Genomic DNA, 7932 nt, shown 5'->3' on the forward strand with positions numbered 1-7932 from the left:
TATCATTAGAATTATTAGCTGTTATTTATGACAGCATAAAACATATTTGTTATTACTCTTTTATTCTAATAGTATGACTTTTTTTTAGTAGATGATGTGCCCTATCTAGCTATCTAGGGGTAGCTACAGCTACCCCACAAAAAGATCCAAAAATAACCACAAAGAGGTTGGAAACTACCTCAAAGAGATAAAGGGACTCAAACCAACCAGAAGATTCACAAAACTACCACAAAGAAATGCAATTCCACTACAAAGAGACACAAAATGACCTAAAGAGGATCACAAACGCGAGTCACCACAAAGATACTCACAGTGGCCAGAAGGAGACAAAGACAGAGGTCAGAGTTATTACAGTTTATTATTTTAGAAATAATGGTTTCTCTTGGTTTTAATTGTTGATGTATTAGTTAGCTGAAATGTTTGGGGGGTTTTCACATTTGTCTTTAGTTTAGGTTTATTTAACTATAATAACCGTGGTCCAGGTAGGCCATCAGTGGATCTTAGTGCTTGGCCTCAGGCTGACAGCCTCCTACACATCCCAGTAGCTATCCCATGTAAGTGTGCTATTACAGCTGCTTTAACCTGCCCACACTTGCTGTGCACCACTTTGCAATCCCCACTCCCCCCACCCCAGCAACTCTGAGCACTGAGCACATGGACAACGGGCATTAAAACACACCTGAAACACTGTGAAGGATTAATAAAGCTGTTTGACTTGTATCACACAATTGTTGGGTTAACAAATTGATACCAAATTGCATATAAAGTCTTACAGTGCATTTCCTCCCTCTTAAAATATTTGAAAAACCCCCTTGGCACCAGTTTGGATTTCCAACATTCTGAAGAGTCACTGAACGCACCGTGAACATCTGCCACATTGTTTTGTTGCTCAGTCACGTAGCCAGAAAATCTCCTTTGGTCCTGGAAACCTGCCACAGTTTCTCCTCATACATTTGGGCTGGAGTTGTGTTTGTTTTGAAGGCCTCTGCCCCACTTTTACACAAAGACGAGTTCATTATGAAGACAATATGAATGCACACAGGAACGCAAACATATACGCGCAAATGGCTTCCACAGCTAGCAGAATTATGGTGAAATATGATGCTTTAATCTTGCATGTCTGACGTTTGGGGCATTAAATCGTAATCGTACTATTTTGGTATCACTGACTGAAAATCATTTTTGGGATACTCATGAAAATGTATTTTAAAATCTAGGGAGCTTGGGGAGGAGGGGGGGACTTCTTTAAGTTTCATCGGTTCTAGGTATTTAAACCCAGCTGGGTGTTGTCCCTGAAGAGGGTAGTTGATCGAGTCAAGGTGTGGAAAAACAAGTTGTGAAATCAGCAGAGGTTTCAGGTGAAACCATTATTGTGAAGCTTTGCCTCACCCTGTCACTGGACCTATTGAGATAAACTGATGAAGGATGTAGGTGGAGGTTAGGGCTGGGCGATAAGGCCTAAAATTCATATCGCGATATAATTTGAAGCGTGTGCGGTAACGATATATACGCTACGTGATTGCTAGCGACACACTCCATCAGAGCCTTCAAAAGTTCAGTCAGAGCAAAGGCCGATGAATCATCGTCACAAAATCCATAATATAAGTCCATCAGTGCCAAAAGGTGGAACCTTGGACACAAAAGCCAGCAGATGGGCTTTCTGCCGTTTCTGACACGCACTGCACTTTCCCCTGTTTTAAAGAATTACAAAGCCCCAGTGTAAAGGGGTTCAAGCAGATTTGCACAGCAGCTGTGTCTCCTCCACATTCTGGAAACAGAGAAGGTGGCAAAGACTTACACCCCACAACAGGAGATGGAAAATGCATCTTCAGACGAGGCCAGAACAAAGGCAGCTGCTATGCTTATGTTTTAATGGTTTTGTGTGATTTTCTCCTCACAGGAAAGGGACAGGTTTGACCCTCAAACCAATGTTTGCTCACTGTGAATCATTTACTAGTTTGATACCTTTAAATTTCATTCATTACTTTCTACTCATTCACAGTAAAGTTTTGGTTGACACCTATCCCATTCTCTGAGTAAAAAGTACATAATACCTGTATCATGTGCTGGGCCTTGTACATTTGTACAGCGTGCGCTCTGATTGGTGCAATTCCTGGTGAGATTCTGAGATATCTTTGGCATATCTTGAAAAATTCAGCGTTGCGATAGGTTGGTTAGTCCCAAATGTTTGCATTTGTAGCCTGGATAAAGTTCCTGTGAGGTGAACATGATGGACAAATATTTTCATTAGGTGTGTAGCTTAACTGTGTGAGTTCTTTGTGTGCAGCTTTTGTACAGTTGCTGATTCACTTACCTCGAATCATTCAAACGTTGAGTGCAATTAATTTGCCAAAATGACAAAACATACAACACTGTAACACAAAAACCCACGGACCTGATGTTGCAGCAGGATAATAACATGTAGTGTAAATGTAGAAATTCTAACTTTATTTAACCAGGAAAAAAACCCTCTTTATCTGTTTTACAAGAGTGTCCCTGGCCAAGAAGGACAGCTGTACGAACATGAGAATGATTTGGGTTAATCCACTTTCAGTTCTTCACATAGAGATTTATTACACGTCAGTCAGACAGAGTGGCGAGAGGGCGGGAGGGAGTGTGCCCGTGGACTGCCTGTGAGAAAAGGTTGTTTTTAAAAATGTGTTTGTTTTCAACCTCCCCAGCTGTTACAGGCCCTTATTGTTGTGCAGCTGGTAGCCTAAACCATAAAGCACCAGCTCAGGAGGCTTTCCATTTGAGACTGCTGGAAGTCTGTCAGCAGGTGTTGAGGAAGGTGAGGAGTCCAGGCGGGCCGAGAGCTCTCAGAGCTCTCCTCACTGTGTTTTCCTGAAATCTGCAATCGCCTTGTGTTATGTAATGTTTTAGTGCATTGTACCATTCTGTTGGATAAGGCACCTCCTTTTTGATGGCAGGTAAAAACAGAGCTCGGAATACCCCCAAAAAATCACATGAAGACCCCTCCCCAGGCTTGAGCCCACGATCATTGCATGTACTGTTGTTGCATAAACCTGTTTGATTTATGACCTCGAGAATGCTGCAGCAGGTATCACTTCAGATCGTTTCAAGATGAGCATGGTGTTTAGTTGGTAATGTGTGGACTCATTTAAAGCAAAAGCAGAGCAGGAAACTGTTTTCTTTGTGAAAATGGTCGCTGAGGATTCCACGTGCGCTCAACGTGAGGTTCAGAGATTCAGCAATCCTAGTCATTATGATTTGAATGTAACTCATTGAGGTCTGAATAAAGGCTAATTAAAAACATTTTGTTCCCTGGCACATGTCTCTTCAGCTGAACAAGGAAATAATGACGACATTGAAGGATGTTCACAGAACGATTGAGAAGATGAAGGATAATGTCCAGCAGGCTCCCCTCATCATGAAAAGACTTGAAGCTCTGTGGAAACTGGTGTTTTTCCTCGACCAAGGAAGGAAGTTCAGCTGTCTGATGTGAAAAAAGCTCTGGAGAATTTCCTAGAGACTTTGCAGAAAGCTGAAATACTGAACATCAAATTCGCAGAGGCTCACAAGATGAATCAGATGTGGAAGAGTTTGAAAATCTGAACAAGAGCCTCGCTGATGACTACATATCGCTGTCTGGGGCTCTACACATCGATCGGGAGATGAAGCTGGATAAACAAGAGAAAAGAATGTCCGAGCTGGAGGCAAAATTAGCAGAGCAGGAGGAGACACTGAAAGGAGTGGAATCAAATTCAGCCCATGAAAATAACACGTTCTACTGTGTCCTGCAATGAAGATCAGACCACACATTATAGGAAACTTTGTTAAACCTCTGAAATCACAAAGTTTAAAATATTTGAGATTATTATAATTAACTAGCTCATGATGTGCTTCATTCTTCAACTTGATTTATATGTGATGTGTAAAAGTATAAAAGTCCTACTAATGTATTATTCTTGATCTTTGTGGTGTTTTCACTGTGAATTTTAATTCCAGAAAAGAAGAAGAAAACAGAAATGCAGGAAAGGTTTTTCATCCGGCTCAGTGTTTCTCCGCAATAGCTGAACACGTGATCCGACTAGTTTGGCGTTTCAGCTCACCGATGCGACAGAAACATTAGTGGGAGATATACCTGAGATATATAAACCCTGTCCGTGAAGCCAGGGGACATTTCATGGGCTTATGTAATTGGACGAGAGGGTGTAGTGCTACGTTATTAGCCAATGACTGTTGATCACCACGCTGCATCCTCAGACTGCACAGACAGTTTGAAGCAGATCAGATGAACGACTGTTAAATTAGATGAAAACCACACAGACACACATAGACTCCTTGATTTATTAGAGATTCATTTAGCACTAGGACAAGAGGACACAAATTACATAACAATATGAAAGAGAATAAATATGTGTGCACTCATTTCAGCAAGGAATAATTTCATTATTTCACAAAACTTTATTAAAATTGCTTGTTTTTTTATCCCTCTAAAATCTATTTAATCGTGAAAAAAAGTAGTATTTCTTTTACAAAAGAATTTCTCGAGAATGAAAGTTACCTTCACAGCTTCCCAGTCAAGAAGACCTTCCAGGAGGAATGAAGGCCCATGAGGATTAAATAGGGATTATTATTGATCACAAATCATGCAAAGCAACTGGCCAAACTAGTAGAGCCGAAAACCCATCGGTGAAACAGTTCTGACGACAGAAACAGGGCTCATGGTCCTAATGACGGGCTTCGGGGGTATGTTATTGGAGACAAGAATGCGAGCTGTTGTAGTTTTGCAGAAAGGCTGGGCCAGAACAGGCGTCGAAGCCCGCATGGGTGCCATGATGTAGGCGGCAGGCACGGGAGGAGAGGGGATAGGCGGTGCTGCTGGGGAAAACGTAGGACATGGCGGGTTAGGCAGCGGTGTGTAGGGGCGCCCTAAAACAGTTTCATACACCTTGCGCAGAATGTCGCTCTGCTCAACCTGCAGAGCTCCAGAAAGCATCTGGAAGTTCTCAGTGAGTCTTTGGTTCACCTCGCTGAACTTTGCTCCAATGCTGCCTGACATCATGAACTGCTTAAGCCGATTATTTTTTGAGAATTTTGACACCAGTTTCTCAGCATGTTTCAAGATGGTGTGGAGTTCCTTCAGCGTTTTCTCCACAGAGCCAGAGTTTCTGCCTGATCCCCTTTCTTTGATGGTTAAAACCAGTCCCTCCAAAGCTCTGACCCTGTCAGCAGTAGGACGAAACCTCCGGCAGAACCAGGCTCAGGGAGGGGCGGGGCCATCTGCCCCGACTGTATGTGTAATTGAGGCTCACAGTCAGAACCTGGTAGAAGCTGAATTACTGATTAAACTTCTTTACAGGCCCTGAAATTGACTCAAATATCACTTTGAGATGTGAAAATGCAGACATGGAAAACAGGTGAGATTTAACAAACAATGAGAAAACAAAACAAAGGCCCAATGGGCAAAAGTGAAAAGTCCAAAAGGGAGAAAATCCAAAGGCACAAGGAACTGGAGACCGCAGACGGGGCCTGGAAACAGGCGCTCTGACATAGACTAGAGATAAGAAAATAAAAGACAATGACACAGGAAGTGAAAAGAGATGACCAAGCAGGGAATGAAGGACAGTGGATATACTGGACAGGGTGATGAAGATGGAGCTGCCAGGAGGAGGAAAAGAGGAAGACCTCAAAGGACGCAGTGACGGAGGACATGCAGAGGGTTGGTGTGACAGAGGAGGATGCTGGGATAGGAGGAGATGGAGGCTGATGATCTGCTGTTGCGCCCCCTGAAGGGAGCAGGAGGAGGAAGAAGAAGACTGAAATATGTTCATGTTCTGCTTTGTGATTATGCAACAGCCAGTATCACACATTCATCTGTGTTTGTTAAGTCAAGCATTCCTCAGAATCAGTGTTCAGTGTGTCTGTGTGACATCGCCGTGAAGATAAAGGTTGTTTTGGCATCACGACTCCAAAGAACTCTGTCCCGTCAGCAGCTGAACATTTTTCATACCAGGGATAAAACACACATACTATTGTGGAACTGCAGAAATGAAGCTAAACGTGCGTAGTCAAGCGTAAAAACAGAAATGTTAACCAATTGTTTAAACTAATTTTAGTTCATAGACACAGCCTATGAACTGAATAGGCTGTTTGTAATAGGTTTGTAAGGCCATGTTACTCCTAAATTTCTATCTTATTCAAAGAGAAGATATAAAACAAAGTTCTGAGCTAATCGACCTCAGTGTTCTCCTTTTTTAAAAATAAATAATAATAAATAAATAATTCCCACATTTATAAGTAATGCAGTTTCTAACTAAGCATGAAGAGCATTTTGCATCTTTAGGGGTAAATGAAACTTTTCTGGAGCTTTAAATATACTTTCATACAAACGTGTAAAACTGGACCCAGTAGCAGCAGCTGGTTCCACGTTTAACTGCTGTATTAAAGAAACACTTAGCTTTTTATTTCTGCTGATTTAAAGCTCAGCTCATTTGAGCAATGGACAAGCTCACGTTAACAATCAAGGACGTGATCAGCTTTTCTAGTTCTTTCACGGACATTAAGAGAGAATTTGTTGTGAAAAAAGACACATTTTGTGAGCTATCCACTCGGTCTGTGCATTGGGGGGTGGGGTGGGGTGGGGAATCTCTTGAATGTTCGGTTACTGCAGGTTAAGCAGGATAACAGAGCGGCACTGATACGTGTCCACCTTCACATTCTTCACTGTGAGTTTGTTTTTACAAAAGAATGCATCTGAGGAATGATCTTTATCTTTGGGCGTAGAAACTCCACCAGTTTCGCATAAATGAGTGCATGCTGCAAGTGTTCGCGTTGGGAAATGACGAAGAATTTCCAATGACAAGAAGGATTATTTTAAAGTGGCAACTGCATAATTATGCTGTTTGTCCTTTCAAGACTGACGCAGACATGACAGGGTCATTGTTTTCTTTGTTATTTAGGCGACAGCACGCTGGACTACGGGCGTAGTCTTACAACATTGTGTCAAACAAAAATTAACAACCTTACCTGCACATAAAGCTCCGTCACTTTTAGATTCGGCTCAAAGAAACTGCGTGTTGTGCCGTAGCTACACACTCCTTTGAGCTCAGTGACTCCCTGCAGCCTCTGTTCTCTGGTTGTAACCTTGTGTTTCTGCCTTCAAGCAACAAATCAAGAGAGAAGATCCATGCACAGGTTTCTCTTTGTCTCGGGCACAAACTTCCCTTTAAGTTTCATTCTGCGTTGGTCAGCTTTTTATTGCAAATGCAGCAGAGGTGCTACAACCTGGCAGGTCAAAATGTATTAAAGTTAGTGAAGGGCAGGATTTAGCCTCCGGCTGCTGAATACAATAATTCTTCGATCTTAAATATGATCAACCTATCTCTAATAATCAGCTATGTACCACAGGCCTTCAAGCTGGCTGTAGTTAAACCTTTACTCAAAAAGCATCTCTAGACCCAGCAGTCTTAGCTAATTATAGGCCAATCTCCAACCTTCCTTTCATATCAAACATCCTTGAAAGAGTAGTTGTCAAACAGCTAACAGATCATCTGCAGAGGAATGGTTTATTTGAAGAGTTTCAGTCAGGTTTCAGAGCTCATCACAGCACAGAAACAGCTTTAGTGAAGGTTACAAATGATCTTCTTATGGCCTCTGACAGTGGACTCATCTCTGTGCTTGTCCTGCTAGACCTCAGTGCAGCGTTCGATACTGTCGACCATAATATCCTATTAGAGCGATTAGAACATGCTGTAGGTATTACAGGTACTGCACTGCAGTGGTTTGTATCATATCTATCTAATAGACTCCAATTTGTGCATGTAAATGGAGAGTCATCTTCATACACTGAGGTTAATTATGGAGTTCCACAGGGTTCAGTGCTAGGACCAATTCTGTTTACATTATACATGCTTCCCTTAGGCAGCATCATTAGAAGACATAGCATACATTTACACTGCTATGCAG

Source organism: Perissodus microlepis, chromosome 7 (genome assembly GCF_051167445.1).
Source record: "Perissodus microlepis isolate ML-2025 ecotype Zambia chromosome 7, ASM5116744v1, whole genome shotgun sequence".
NCBI classification, from domain to species: domain Eukaryota; kingdom Metazoa; phylum Chordata; class Actinopteri; order Cichliformes; family Cichlidae; genus Perissodus; species Perissodus microlepis.